We start from the raw sequence: 13,735 nt of genomic DNA, 5'->3' as shown, positions 1-13,735 counted from the left end.
CGCCAAGGCTGGGCTCGGGGTGCCCCAGGAGAACATAACCACCACGTGCTTCTGCTCCCTGCACCTGCGGCCTGAAGGCCGGTCACAGAGGGCGGTCCTCTGCAGGGGCCCGCCATGCAGAACCTAGGGGCGACACACAGGGCCAGCAACAGGGACGCAAAGGGACCGGCAGGACCACCTCACCCTGCGCCAGCCGTCCTGGCCTCTCAGGGGCGCTGACACCTGACCACCCCTGCTTCCCTGAGCATCTTCTTCGTGTGGCTTCCAGGACAGTAGGCTCCGCAGAGCACATGCGGCCAGTCGAGGAGGTCACAGTGCCCTTTCCGGCCAGGGCGACCGCACATCCTCTGTGCCCAACCACTGGTGATGCCTGTTGTGCCGGCGTCCTGTGACGGTGAGGCACCTCCCTTCACTCTCAAAGAGGCCTGGCTTGAACCCTGTTGTCTGGTTCCCATTCTGTCAACCGTTTCCGTTTCTCTGAAGGGACTGGCTTTTCCCTGAAGCTGTGTCCTTCCCAGTTGGTGGGAAAATCTCTCCTTTGATGAGAAGGTGAGGGTGTGGACAGAACTGCCCTTCATGTTCTTATTTCTGAAACATTGTTGGTATTTTCCCCAGCAGTCATTTGTTTCTTCTACATTGAGTAACGGTAATACTAATAAATGTAGCTTGTTCTGGTCTCCTGATGCAGTGGGCTCAGAGAAAGGAGGCCCATTCCCAAGGGATGAATTATGACTGGAGGAAATCAATCATCCTCTTCTCCTTCTTCTTTGCTAGGAGTGATTTGGGGTGAAGAGGGTGTTTGACCCAGTTCAGGCCAACAGGGCCTGAGCAGATGCCTCTGTAGGAGGCAGGTGGTGTTTGGGAAAGTTTTCTCTCTCTAACTAGAGAAAGGCAGATGGCATGAATCAGTCATCACTCTCTGCCTTTGACCTGGTGGGGTGTGTATGTGATATTAGCAGCTGTAGCAGCCAAAATGAGCCCATGAGCAAAGAGGTAAAGAGAATCCCAGAGGAGCTGATGAAAGGCTGCCCCTGCTGACAGGAGCATTCACCAAGCCTGGAGCCTCCCGACTCTGGACTCCTTCTTGGTGAGATCAAAGCCACCTGTGCTGAAGCCACTTTGGGCCAGAAATTCTGTGACATGAAGCTGAAGGCACCCAAGCTGATCCATTTCATCCCCAGAATAATCTAAATATTTCTCATGCCAATTCCACTTTCTAACTACCAAAATTTGTATTTATCCTGATGAGATATAGGCCATGGTGGGTCAGTCATATCCCATTCCCTTTGTATCCTCCGGTGTCCTTACGCCTTGCTTACCTCATAGGTAATTAGGGGAGGCTGCGTGTGGGGCAATTAGGGTAGATGCTGAAAGCTTGAGATGGGCAGAGATGACTGAGGGCTGATAGGGAAGATGGCATAGCAAGGAAGAAGTTTCCGAGTGGGACAGCCTGTGGGCACAGTCTGAGGAGATGCGGACCCAAGAGAACCACGAGGGGTCTGAACTCTGCCCCAGTTGCCTCGACCACAGCTAGGCAGTAGGTGGGGAGACATCAAGGATTGGTAGGTGGTCTCTAGATGCTGCTGGTGTGGGTGTACCCTAGAAAGAAATTGGGGTCACTGGGCAGCACTGGAGCAGTTGAGGCGAGGGCCCTGGGGTTCAGATGGGACTGGCCAAAAGGCAGCAGATGGGCAGCTTCAAGGGCCAATCATGCCAGGGCGTAGATGGGGTTCTCCTTGGTATTTCCATGTCTGACCCAGTAAAAACTCTTGCTGATCTTTCAAGACTCAGTGCACACAGCCCTCCTCCTTGCTCTCCCAATAGTATACATTCCAAGCATTTCAATACGATCCGCTATAGACCCCTCTCAGGGCCTTGTGGGTTCAAGTCACCACAATCTCTCCACTACTGCCACTCCCTGGCTAGGTGGGGAGAGGCATGGTCATAATCTCCAGTTTCCTTCGAATCCCCTCACCCTCCCACCCACCCAAGGGAAGAGTGTCATAATCTCCACTGTCCACCAAACCTCCATGTTGGTGGCATTGTCATAACTACATTTTCCATCAACCATTTCACCCTCCCAGCCCTCCATGGGGAAGAGTTTGTCACATTCTCCATTTTTCATCAACCCACTTTATCCTTCCAACCAACCACAAAGAAGGCAGTGTCAAATACAGAGAAAGATAGGTGAGATGTAGGGATAGCTCACCATTTAATCAAGTGCCGTGATTATAAACCTAAAGACCTAAAACATGATACGATTATAATCAGAAAGTTGCTTAATGTTCTTGTAAAGAAGAAAACCACCTATTCTAAGAAGCTGTATATAAGATGAATTGGAGTCAGAAGAGATTAAAATTATTAAGACTAACTCATAGAATTTTGCAATAATGCAGGTGAAAGATAATCAGAACATCTATCAAATTTTGTTTGCCTGAGCCCATTTTTATGCCTTTTGTCATTTAATAGATTGTAATGACAGACCATATCTTCTAAACTTTCTTCTATCTTCTCATCTAAGCCTTGACAAATCATTAAGATTTAGAGGCCTCTGTAGTATGTAAATTATTTATATACAATATACTTAAACTAAACTTGTTAAAGAGTCTTTTCTTAAAAGAGGGTTAATTTTTCTGTGGGGAAAAGTATCATAGAAGTATCATAGAGGTAACTCTTCTTACATTGCAGGAAACCTAAACCATCACTTTCCTGTGTCTTCTTTGACAGATTGGATTGTAAACTTTTGCTTATACAGCTATTGTCTTACGTTGTATCCACCTTAACACTTCACCCATTGTCTTACCTAGAGAGAGTACTTGGCACATTGTTGTTGATTTTACCTTTTATAATAGCCATCATTTTCAGGGAGAAAACTCAAAAGAGTGACCCCTGCAGTAACAAAAAATGTATATTATATGAGTCAAATATTAAAATGCTGGAGCTGGTTCATGCATCTCTGTTCTAAACAATGGGATTTTTAATTGCCAGTTAGAATAATTGCCAACATTTAATGAAGATTTACTATGGACCTGCCCCTGTGTTAAGTGCTTTGCATGCGCAGTAGTATCTCACTTAATCCTCCCAACAATGCTTTAGGTGGCTGTTACCATTATCCTCATTTTACACATGAGGAAACAGGCTTAAGGAAGTTAATTGTGAAATAATTAATTACATTTTATTAATGCATTCATTCATGGTATCATAAAGCCTACAAATTTATTTTAACTATAACCTTTATGTTCTTTTCTAAGAACTCAAAATGTCTTAAATTACCTATTACTAAATACATATGTTTTCTCAAAATTGTTGTTGATCTTGCCCACTCTTACTTGAAAAAAATTAGTATTTTTCCATTAAAAAGTAAAAGATAGCCAAGAACTATAAATCCAGTTGTCCTATTAAATACATTACCATCATTTAATTCTTTAGTAAGTGTATATGTTATCTTAAAAAAAAAATTTCCTTAAATCAGTAGCATTTCTATACTCTAATAACGAACTAACAGAAAGAGAACTCAAGAACACAATCCCATCCACAATTGCAACAAAAAGAATAAAATATCTCAGAATAAATTTAACCAAGGAAGTGAAAGACCTATACAATGAAAACTACAAGACTTTCCTGAAAGAAATTGATGACAACATAAAGAGATGGAAAGATATTCCATGCACATGGATTGGAAGAATAAACATAGTTAAAATGTCCATACTACCTACAGATTTAATGCAATCCCAATCAGAATCCCAATGACATTCTTTAAAGATTTTTATTTTTTTTTCCTTTTTCTCCCCAAAGCCCCCAGGTACGTAGTTGTAAATTCTTTGTTGTGGGTCCTTCTAGTTGTGGCATGTGGGATGCTGCCTCAGCATGGTTTGATGAACAGTGCCATGTCCGTGCCTAGGATTCGAACCAACGAAACACTGGGCTGCCTGCAGCAGAGCACGTTTAACCACTCGGCCACGGGGCCAGCCCCCCAATGACAGTCTTCATGGAAATAGAACAAAGAATCCTAAAATTCATATGGGGCAACAAAAGATCTGGAGTTGCTAAAGCAATCCTGAGAAAAAAGAACAAAGCTGGAGGCTTCACAATCCCTGACTTCAAAATATACTACAAAGCTATCATAATCAAAACAGCACAGTACTGGTATGAAAACAGGTACACAGATCAGTGGAACAGAACTGAAAGCCCAGAAATAAAACCACACATCTACGGACAGCTAATCTTCAACAAAGGAGCTGAGGGCATATAATGGAGAACAGAAAGTCTTTCCCAACAAATAGTGTTGGGAAAACTGGCCAGCCACAAGTAAAAGAATGAAAAATAGACCATTCTTTTATGCCATTCACAAAAATGTACTCAAAATGGATCAAAGACTTAAGGGTAAGACTTGAAACCATAAGACTTCTGGAAGAAAATATAGGCATCACTCTTAAAAGAATATTTTTGGACACCATGTCTTCTCAGACATGAGAAACAATAGAAAAAATAAACGAATGGGACTTTATCAGACTAAAGAGCTTCTACAAAGCAAGGGAAAGCAGGAATGAAACAAAAATACAACCCACAAATTGGGAAAAAATATTTAAAAATTGTATATCCAACAAAGGGTTAATCTCCATAATATATAAAGAACTCACACAACTCAACAGCAAAAAATCAAACAAACCAATCAAAAAATGGGCAGGGGATATGAACAGACATTTCTCCAAAAAGGATGTATGGATGGTCAACAGGCACATGAAAAGATGCTCAACATCACTGATCATCAGGGAAATGCAAATCAAAACCACTCTAAGATATCACCTTATACTCACTAGAATGGCTAAAATAGCCAAGATAAAAAATAACAAACTTTGGAAAGGTTGTGGAGAAAAAGGAACCCTCATACACTGCTGGCAGGAATACAAACTGTTGCAGCCACCATGGAAAACAGTATGGAGATGTCTCAAAAAGTTAAAAATAGAAATACCATATGACCCAGCCATCCCACTACTGGGTATTTATCCAAAGAACTTGAAATCAGCAATTCAAAGAGACTCATGCAACCCTATGTTCATTGCAGCATTATTCACAATAGCCAAGACATAGAGGCAACCCAAGTGCCCAACAACTGATGACTGGATAAAGAAGATATGGTATATATACATATAATGGAGTACTACTCAGCCATAAAAAAGGATAAAATCATCCTATTCACAATAACATGGATGGACTTTGAGGGTATTGTTTTAAGCAAAATCAGCCAGATAGAGAAAGACAAACTCTGTATGATTCCATTCATATGTGGAAGATAAACAAACACATGGACAAAGAGAATAGGTTAGTGGTTACCAGAGAGAAGGGGGGTGGGAGGTGGGCACAAAGGGTGAAGTGGTGCACCTATAATATGACTGACAAATAATAATGTACAACTGAAATTTCACAAGGTTGTAAACTACCACAACCTCCATTACAAACTTAATTAAAAATTTTTTTTTGATTTCCTGCTGGTACATACCATGATTAATTTGAAATAAATGAACACACTCTTTCCAATTTAGGTTATGAAGTTATACAAACCTTAAATAGTTAATTATATCTTCAATACATTTGTCAACCAAATACTATTTATACTATGGATATGGATATCAAAATAATGATTCTCTCCATATCAAAGCACTCACATGTTTACACGCTGATAATTTGGTTTGCATTTGCTCTGAAATTCTATTTTTATGGCCAAATTTGTCTTTTTTACTGTGTACTTGAGACTTCTCAAGAAGATTTACTGTATACATAGCAAACATAATCTGAAGAGGGTTGTAGATTCATGGACATACAATGTTAGAAGGAACGGGCATTTCTTGAAAAACCTCACATCCTCTAAAACTGCACTAAATATGCCAAGGTGTATTGGAAAAATGGAATTAGGAGCAAAAACTCAAAACTTGGTAGTCAGAGAACTAATGGGATCAATAACAATCGTTTAAAAACATTACACAGTTGAAAAGACATGCTAAATTTTTAATAAGCAAAATAATGCTACAGAATATATAAGACATTATCTTAAGAAAAAGGGATAGTAGTTTTATGGACATGGGCATAAGGAAAGGTTGAGCCTTCTATAAGTTGTAGAGACAAGGGCAAATTGCACAATGATCAGAGAGAATCATTCTCAAAAAGTATTTCCAAGACAGAGCGCATAGTCAAATAAGCAAGAGGAAAACTTGATGTCAAATTGAAAAATTAGGTTCCCCTATGGTTTGCTACTTTCAAGCCTCTTTATGTTCAGCTGCTGTTGATTGAGAGTACAAAGCGTTAATGTGCTCAGAGAATCCCGAAACCGTGGAGACCTCTGCATTTTACTGACACCATTCACCTATTTACTCATCCCCTATAAGCTCATTTTGCTAGTTCTCATTTCAGAAATACACATTGTAGGAAAACAAATTGGACCTGAAGAGATTATCTTCATTCCTCTACTTATCTCTAGACTAATGAATGAGTGATCCGGTATAGTAATTATTTATTAAATTTTAATCATTTTTAAAATAGCTAACCAAAGATTAAAACCTTATTATATGGAGCCCTGCTCTATTTCAGCGACAACATACTTTTTGAGATTAGGTCTGGAAGAACAAAATGGCCATTAGATCATCTCATCTTCTCCTGGGGGTTTCTTGGGGTTTTTTTTTGAGGAAGATTAGCCCTGAGCTAACATCTGCTCCCAATCCTCCTCTTTTTGCTGAGGAAGACTGGCCCTGAGCTAACATCCATGCCCATCTTCCCCTACTTTATATGTGGGACGCCTGCCACAGCATGGCTTGCCGAGCGATGCCGTGTCCGCACCCAGGATCCAAACCAGCGAACCCAGGGCTGCCGAATTAGAACGTGCAAACTTAACCACTGCGCCACTGCCGGCCCCTCCTGGGGGTATCTTGCGCTATTGAGGCTTTCTTTTCTTTTTTTTCCTGCTTTTTCTCCCCAAATCCCCCCAGTACATAGTTGTATATTTTAGTTGTGGGTCCCTCTAGTTGTGGTATGTGGGACGCCACCTCAACACGGCCTAACAAGAGATGCCATGTCTGTGCCCAGGATCCGAACTGGGGAAACCCTGGGCTGCCAAAGCAGACTCCAGGAACTTAACCACTCGGCCACGGAGCCAGGCCCCGAGGGTTTCTTTTTTAATATTTGAAAAATATTTACATGCACAGATAGGTCTCATTTTAATCAATAATTTCTGGTTTAACCAAGTAACTTTCAAACCCTAATTAAAGTGCGTTTGAAATAAAAGACTTTAATATTTCATTAGTCTTGTTATGCGCTGCAAAAGATAATTTTTACTCCACCTACATTAAAATTTTACATGAAACAAAAACAAAATTGTTGTATAGTTATTTTTAACTTTTTAATGTGTTTTCACACCTCTTACTTTATCAAACTACTCTCTGGAGGGTCGGAAACACAAACCAGATCCAATTCTGTTACAACTTCCCTAATAATGAGTCCTTGGCTTCTCAGTATGAAAATTATTTTTTCAGTGCAAGTGATTTCTTACGGCAACATTTCATTTTAATACTTCCATTCTCAGCTCAATTTGCTCACCTTAAGTTACTTCAGGAGTCCAAACGTTACCTTTATGAACTTTGTTTCCAGGTTCCTTGACCTTTTAAAGTAGTTTGTTTCTGAATCCCCAGAGAGGTATACTTCTTTTCCAGACTTTAATCTCTTCTTCTCCAGAAATCCTCGTCTCTGCTTCATTAAGCTGCCCTGTAATATCCAGAATTAAATCGCATACCTCATTTATTGTTGTGGTTGTGGATTGCTTTTTTTCTTTCTTTAATGCGGCACTCGAAATGACTTTGAAAGGAATGACCTAAAGTTTTCACCATTCAGTTTATTTTATTTTTTTACTTCTAGATAATTGTGGAATAAGAAGATGTTTAACCTAAAAAAAGAGGAAATCATTATAAGAGTTGGGGTAGGGGGCGGGGGGAGGACAATGACGGCTCTCCACCAATAGTTAAAGGGGTTTGTCACATGAAGGAGGAATGACAATTTTCTATAGAGTTTTCAAGACAGAACCAGGACCTGAGAGAATAAGTTACACAGAAACGTATTCCTACTCAGGCTGTTTTAGGAGCAGTGAGTTACTTCCTCCTGGAAGTACTTTACTCAGGGTTGTAGAGAAGGAAGAACTATTCCTCCACCCTCTAAGCTCTTCTGACTGGTCTCAGAATTAAATTGACACGAGACAGAATAACAGAAGAAAATCAAACAAAGTTTAATAACGTGTATACATGGGAGAAACCCAGGAAAACTGAGTAACTCCCCAAAATGGCCAAAGCCACCATCTTAAATACCATCTTCAGCTAAGGACAAAGGAAGGTATTATGGGTAGTGGTTTGGGACTTCTAAGGGGAGGAATTTACAAGGAGGTGGAAAAGCAAATGTTTGATAAAGGTTTGCTGGGCCATCTGTAGACGATGAGACCGGAGAGAGAACTTTGTTAAAAATGGCCTTGCTGGTGCCTTCCTGTCTACCACACCTAGAGTTATCTATGGGGATAGCTCCTTCCTGGGACAGGCCTTTTATCTTAAATTCTTTTAGGCAGTTAGGAGGAAGGTCAAAGTTTCTTCCCAGGTCCTCTGTTCCCAAAAGTAATCATGCCACAGAGACACGTTTTGGGGTGGCAAACTCTGATACCTCAGAGGATATTCCTGAAAATAGCAAGATATTTTACTGGATGAGTTTATAAATCTGTATTCATATCAAAACTTCTTTGAGCCTTTGGCTGACGATCAATTACAGCAAAACAGAATCACGTGGGGGTTAGAACAGAGACCATGAGGATGAAAGACCTGAGTTCGAGTCCCAATTCTGCTAAAGGCAAAATTGTATGATGTTGGGCAAGCTTTTTTACCCTCTCCCCTGCCTCAGTTTCCTCATCTATAAAGAGGGAAGGAAAGCAGTGCCATAGAGTTTTTATGAAGATTAGGTTAGTTGATATATGTAAAGTATGCCTAACAACTTGTATACATTATGTGTTAGCTAGAAATAGTAAGCTATTTTGAATGAATTTCTTCCATGCTCTTTTAAGTTCTTTAGAAATAGAGACTAAAAGTTAGAGTAAGCTGTGATTCTGAAAACTTCCCCCTTCAGTTGTCCAGAAATATACAGAACACATTTTCATGAAAATGCACAAGATCCACAAGGGTAGGGATCTTTGATTTGTGCATTGATGATTCCCAAGCATTAGGAACAGCTAGCCTGTAGTAGATGCTCAATAAATATTTATTGGACAAATGAATGAAAACGTCCAATTGCCTCACATTTTGAAGAGCAAACAGCTGTATTTAGAATGATTATATCATGATAATTCCATTCAGTCCTAAATGAAGGCCTTCTTTGTCATAAACAGGACATTCAAAAAAAGTCCTGAAATGTAGGAAATGTGTTTAATTTTTCTTTGTCTTCTTTCTTTAAAAATCTGCACTGGAGGCCGGCCCAGTGGTGCAGCATTACCCATGTTCTACTTCAGCAGCCCGGGGTTAATCAGTTTGGATTCTGGGTGCCAACCTATGCACCACTTGGCACACCATGCTGTGGCAGGCATCCCACATATAAAGTAGAGGAAGATGGGTATGGATGTTAGCTCAGGGCCAGTCTTCCTCAGCAAAAAGAGGAGGATTGGCAACAGATGTTAGCTCAGGGCTAATCTTCCTCAAAAAAATAAAATAAAGATAAAAAATCTGCTCTGGAAAGGATCCCTTAATTAGGTATCCATGACACTTTTCTGTCCTTGTCACTTTAAACATTAGGATGATTCATTTGGTGGGGAGTACAAACATTATGGGACACAAACCAGGTGCAAAGCTGGCCCACAATAAGTCTCAAGAATTTTTATTTAAATAGTAACAGATTAGTATATCATCTAAACTCTACAAACCACATGTCAACAATCAAGTGGTGAAGGAGCAGCCCTTTTAAGTGCATGGATGTCTTGGTAGATCCTGGCATGGACCTAAGATGTGTGCTTTTATACTGTGATTCCATGATTGAAATCTGTTCCAACTGGATTATGACTGTTCCCCTGATCCCTCCAAGGCCTTGATGGACACCACTTTGCCCCACTCACCATGGCAAAGGAATCATGCATTTCCAAGTAAAAATTTAAAAATTAGTTTGACAAATCTGAAGTCAAATGTATAATTTGTATGGAGCTTCTTCTATTGAGTCTTTCAAAATTCACATATAATACCACAAAATTTAGATTTCAGTTGTCTGAACAATCATGTTAATGTAGTTAACACTCTGATGTTTGTCCCTGAGCAAGGGTCAGGATAGGGATTGGGGCATCCCAGAAAATATCAGGAAACTACTCAAAAATGTCTCTAATGCTTTGGCTAAACGCTGTGGGTTTCTGTGGAAACCCATCGTTATTCAGGCTTTATAGCATAACGGTTAAAGGCACAGGCTTTGGAATAAAAAAAAAGATCTAGGTTTACTCTTTCATTTACTGTGACTTAGATCAATTATTTATGCTCTCTAGGTTTCAGTCTACTCATCTTTAAAAGGAACATGCTAATATCACCTTGTAGAATTATTGTGAATGTTACACAAAATAATGTGTGTAAGAAAACTACTGATTAAAAAAGTTCCAAAAACATGTCATTGTTAATAACAATCACAACCATTCATGATATTCATCAATTTATTCAAAAAATATTTACTGAGGACCAAATACGTGCCAGGCACTCTGCTCCACCCCAGTGATACAGAGAGGGATCTCTCTGACTTTAAAAGGAAATAAACTTTTTTTTTTTTTTTTTTTTTTTGCTGAGGGAGATGTGCCCTAAGCAAACATCTGTGCCAATCTTCCTCTATTTTGTTTGCAGGTCACCACCACAGCATGGCCACCAACAAGTGGTAGAGGTCCACGCCCAGGAACTGAACACCAGCCCCTAAAGTGGAGCACACTGAATTTAACCACTAGGCCATGGGGCCAACCCCTAGAAGGAGATAAACTTTTAAGAAAATGATGCAGTCAAGTATGCCAGGTTGTATGATATAAGTCCTCAAGGGGTTCAGTGAGAGCACAAAACTTGAATCCTATTTCAGGAGGAGATGACAAAAAGAGGCTAACTGTATTAGTCAGTGTCCCAGCAAGAGAGAGAGTCAAAGGTTTACTGGAAGGACTATTTACAGAGGTGTGGGCAGCATTAAAGGAAACAACAGGGATGATGAAGGTCCAAGGATGAACACTGTGGGAAGAAGTTAACACCCACAGGCCGGAAGGGATGGGAAGATTTGTTTCCAGTATCAAGCGAGAGCTGTAAGCTGTGGGAGCTACAGCGTTGGCTGGTGGAGTAAAGCCACTGCCAAACCACAGTCCAGCAGGGATGAAAGCATGCAGAAGTGGAAAGAACAAATACCCAGACCTCCTCCTCCTCGTGCCCTCCAATCTTCTCTTGGTGCCTCCCACTGACCAAGGTCAATTGCAAGCCAGAGCTCAGGGACCATGGTGATGAAGGAAACCTTCAACATCAGCCCATGGGGCACAGAGTTGGGAGGGAAAGAGTGAGGAGTAGAACTAGAGGAGTAAATGATGAATATCCAGCACACTAACACTTGATAGGAGCCTAAAAATGTTGAGTAGGTGTGGCTCAGTTAGGAGGGCACTTTAGCAGCGAGCATGACAAAAACAAAAACAGAGAGGTAAAAAAAAACCCAAACGTCATATTAGTGGAATTGGAGTGTGGGACACAAGACTGGAGACAAAGTAGAAGTCAGATCATGGAAGGCCTAATATGTCATGCCAAAGCATTTGGACCATATTCTACACAACCATAACCAATAAGCCTGTGTCCCACAATTGACAAAAGGGAACTATTGCTAATTAAGTTCTCGTGTGTGTGTGTGTGTGTGTGTGTGTGTGTGGTTGAGAACAGATCATATTGAGAAAATAGGTCCTGTGTCTATTTCCCTGTTTAAGACCCTTGAGAACCAAGGCTGCTAATACAAATCACATATGTTATGGAGGACCCTGTACCATTCCTAATTATTTTAGGGTAATGCATTTAGTTACACACTGAATTAACACTAATTGAAGTTGGAAGAGGTTCAGAAAGCAATTAAATATTACTTGGAATAGAATGGTAGAGAAGGATACGTTGTTCTCTCAATACAGAATTCATGTTGAATGATTGCACTGAGTTTAATTGACATTTTTCCCCCTGAATTCCAGCAAGTAATTGTCTCCTTCACTTTTTCCAAATCACATGGAAACAAGAGAAAAGATGCTAATGTAAGTACATTTCCTTATTTAGCTTTGCCTTGCATTAGGTATTTAGACTAAAAGCCAAATTAATCTTATGGAGAAGCCTACAAACTCTAAATCACATATAATGAATCATCTGTTTGGCTTCTTTCCTAATCTTGTCCATGGAAATACAAGGAACTTACTCAGAAACTTGTTCAAAGAGAATAGTGAAAAGTAATTTTTCAAAAGAGCCCTTATACATGATACCTATTGATTTTTTTGATCCTGTTTATGTCTTAGTGTGAAAAAGAGAGACAGAAAATACACTCATTCTCTTTGCATCCAAACACACATCTCATAATTTTTGCAATTTCTGTTTAGAGTCAGGGCACGGTCTGGAGCCACAGAGCAGCATTTAATCCTTAAATTTAGTAGCTCCTTTGGCTACTAAAACCTGAGCTAAAAATTAAACCGATTTGTGGATGTTTGTGCAAGGACATTATGTGCTATAACGTAAGAGATTACCAGATTAAACTGACTACCTAACTTTATTTTGGCCTAAGTCAGTTATTATTTCCTATTCAGTTTTAAGGTTTTAAAAGCAGCTGATCAGCTTAAATCATAGGAAATATGCAATGGTATGTAAAGTTCTACTTGTTTAGCTTATTTATATTCTAGAATTTGGATAAAATTAATTTTTAATTAATTTGTTGCATATTAAAATAAGCGTGTGGCTTAAAACACCAACCTGGCAATTTATTTACTCAGAGATTTCTTGAGGGTTTGGCTGGAATGAGAGGAATAATTAAGTTACTATAGGTCTCTAGCGGATAATGACAATTTGGAAATTCAGAGGAAGATTTGCTCCCTCTCATAAGGGAGATTTTCTGTAGGGAAAAGAAGTGAGAACTGAAACTCAGAGGAAATGAACCGCCTCAGAGGGGAGAAAGGAAGCTTGTACTTCAAAAGAAGGATAATTTAGAAAAAGACCAGACGCTCTGAAGCCCAAGGAAGAAGACCACAGATAATGAACTCATAGTTCATTTTTAAATATTAAAGTATTTAAACCAACAGTTACAAAACACTTATTATGTTTTAGACAAAAGGGATAGTCTATCCCGTAAAGACTATTAAATCTATTGAGAAGAGTCAAACAGTTTTAAAACTACGTGTTAAATTTTAAAATAAAATTTAACTAATAGTGTGGGAACAAGGAGGAGTGTGCTGGCAGTGCTGGAAGGAAGGTGGCAGAGCAGAGATGACACTGGAGCTGAGTCTTGAAAGAGGAGAAAGAGTTTGCAAAGAAGAGAGAAGAGTCAGCTCTTTGTGCCGAAAATCTCAGATGGGGGAGCTCTAAGTTCAGGGTGGCTGCAAGGCAGATCAGGTAGGGGAAAGCAGCGCCAGCATAGGCTGGAGAGTTGTCCTTACAGAGCATGGCAAGACATGTAAACGTCATTCTGTAAGTGACAGTGGGTCATTAGAGATTTTAGG

Source organism: Equus przewalskii, chromosome 7 (assembly GCF_037783145.1).
Source record: "Equus przewalskii isolate Varuska chromosome 7, EquPr2, whole genome shotgun sequence".
Lineage (NCBI taxonomy): Eukaryota > Metazoa > Chordata > Mammalia > Perissodactyla > Equidae > Equus > Equus przewalskii.
Note: the sequence above shows the minus strand (reverse complement) of the source record.